Genomic DNA, 2,830 nt, shown 5'->3' with positions numbered 1-2,830 from the left:
CCTTTTTTGATGATGTGGTAATACAGATTTTCCAGATTTATAAAATAAGTAGAATTATTATCTGGTAACTTAGGTTTCTTTAAAAAGTGATTTTTAAACAAATTTCGGACTTAGACTCACACTTAAAAGTTCAAAACAAAAAGGTCCTTTGAATGCCCAACATATGTATGGATGGAAGATAACTGCAAAAACATTTTAGTACGAATACAGGTCTTTTTTTTACTCTACAATATCCAATAATACTAAATTCATCAACAATTTGAATTTATCATTTTAAGAAAATTTAGGTCTTGTCATTTATTCGGTTTCCCATGCCACAAAATTGAAATAGTCATACCTTAGATGCATAATGTTCTATTAATATAACCCTACATTGGATATCTTGAGAAATAGAAGGATTTAAATTTAGATGTTGCTATTGTCCTCAGTATAGAGTTTTTAAGAAGAGGTTTGTACCCTGTATGTCTAAATTACTCTTTAAAAAGAGAAATCAGTAATTCTAGGTTGTACCCTGTATGCTAAATTACCTTTAAAGAAATCAGAATCTTTGATTTTAATACTTTTTCTATTTATTTACTTATCAATTTGGCAATTGATGTTCTATTCAATAGTGAAATCTCAAAGTCAATTAGGTTACTAAAAAGTCTGATGAACTGATATATGTTTTAGTGACAGTTATTCTACAATATCCAAGATTGGTAGGGCCACTTTTTCGAATTGGACACACAGGTGTATTAAAAGGTTGTTGCGATGACAAGGGATTCCAGAACGCCTTAAACTTGTGTCTTTTCCATTTATCTTATGCTATGTGCGGTCACATCCAAAACAAACTGCTCTCATGGTATTCAGTGGTATCTTTTGATAACTTTTCCTGGAACGAGAAAATCAAATACTGGTAAACTATTGATCAGTAAAAGCATAAATATTTCAAGCTGTATATTTTACTGTTGCATTGCACCTTACACTTCTTCGTCACAAAGAATTGTCATGCTTTTTTTCATATTAAGTAGTATGTATTTGTAATATTAATGGAAGCAAATATCTACAAAATAGACAAACTTGGGGAAAACTATAGCTGTTCTTGATCAAGCAAGTGATCTTATTATGACAATTTAAAATATTTCTGACTTAGTCATTAAAACCTAAACCAGACATTTTAATCACTTAACTGTCCTCAGAGGCTCAGATCATATCAAATGCTTGTTAAGAAAATAATATGTAATGGAAAAAAAATGAAGATTTGCTGACACCTTTTCAAGAGACAATATATACATGCACATCTATATAGGCATTCATGTACATTCAGAATCTCCTCCATTATGCTGTATTTCTGTTTTGCTGGATAAGGTAATGTCTCCTCTTAGTTTTGATGACTGCATACATGGTGCATCTTTGACATCCCATATTTTGAAGTGATAAGTAATGGCCTTTCCATATGTCAATCTTTATAGGCCTGCAAAACACAAATACCATCAACAGTATTTGAAACATAATAATTGTACCTAGGCTATAGGTAAGTTACATTTTGTGATGATCCAGATATCAAAACAGTATTAGACTTGAAGATTGAATAAAAAATAATGTGAACTTATAAATGTTCCATACATGCGCGCAATAATACATACAATGCAGTACATATATATATACACATGTATATATTTTTGGCAGAATGTCAAACCCCTGTGCATATATGTTTTGTTCAGGTATTGTGTTGCATGTATCTTAATTACTCTTAGGAATACATGATGCAGTATTATAATTGAATAAAATGAAGATATTCACATACAATATTATATAACTATATATACTGTACAGCATAATTGTATCTCTGTCATGGCTCTACTTCATTCGCTTATAATTCATTTACATAATATATTTATCAAAACAAGAAGATATTTTTATCTTGTGCATTAATGCAATACAGATATACCATGGATATAAAATTTACATAATCATTTTGAAGTGGTAGATCTACTGCTACTTTCTGTGTGCCATACTGTTATTCCTCTGTTAAGTGCATATGGATCACCGGATCACCCAAGGAATATACGATCTCATTTCTATGCCGTCTTTGTGATTGTGAAATAAATTCTCTCCTTCTGATAAAAAAACAAACATCAACATGCAATATCAATTTATATGTCTTTTCAATCACTTACATTGATACATGTACATAGATAAATTACAAGCACTAAACTAATAATAGCATAAACATACATTGTATCTGTATATACTATATAGTGTACACGAACTGCATATTTAAAACAGAACTCTTAACAAAATAGGCCTAATTATACTTCATTCTTCAGTTTTTAATTCAAACAAGAATCGCATATATTCACCTTTTTCGCGTGGTCTTAGGAACTGCATGTCCCATCTCTAGTTTATCACAAACATCTTCAGATTTGTATTTCTGGTTCAGTACATTATACGGACGCATTGTTGTGCTAGAACACATCAAACAAAAACGTAGTGCTTTCCGTCGTGTTGATTCCATGCCAATACATGGGCGCAGCCATTTTGGAATATGACGTACATACCACGTGAACATACCACGTGCCCCTCCATGCATGCACTCCAATCGGATCCCCTCGGAGAAATTTCCGGTAATCTTCGGAAATATAACACCTCGGGAGTGTGTGCCGAAGCCGCCATGCCGTGAATCACGACATAGTTCGAAAACCCTCGGACTTTATGTATCTATAGGTTCCGAATAGAGAAATATGGCTGCCAATGTTTACAGTGGCGGTAAGTTTGATAAGGATACGCAAACTGAAACAAGGGCGAATTTCCTGTCAGTTTCTTTAATGATCAGTTGCCAGCATGCTGA

General features: G+C 32.5%; 1 long non-coding RNA gene across 1 annotated transcript; it reads right to left on the bottom strand.

The window, feature by feature from the left end:
• Positions 1 to 506: 506 nt before the first annotated feature.
• On the bottom strand, positions 507 to 2,558 carry LOC138333651 (uncharacterized). Its single transcript, XR_011210010.1, has 4 exons — positions 2,343 to 2,558; positions 1,949 to 2,099; positions 1,251 to 1,453; positions 507 to 871 (listed from the first exon to the last, which is right to left on the bottom strand). It is a non-coding gene; the product is annotated as an uncharacterized lncRNA (long non-coding RNA).
• Positions 2,559 to 2,830: the final 272 nt, after the last annotated feature.

Source organism: Argopecten irradians, chromosome 10 (assembly GCF_041381155.1).
Source record: "Argopecten irradians isolate NY chromosome 10, Ai_NY, whole genome shotgun sequence".
NCBI lineage: Eukaryota > Metazoa > Mollusca > Bivalvia > Pectinida > Pectinidae > Argopecten > Argopecten irradians.
The sequence above is the reverse complement of the archived record's forward strand: the minus strand, read 5'-3'. Positions and strand labels throughout refer to the sequence as shown.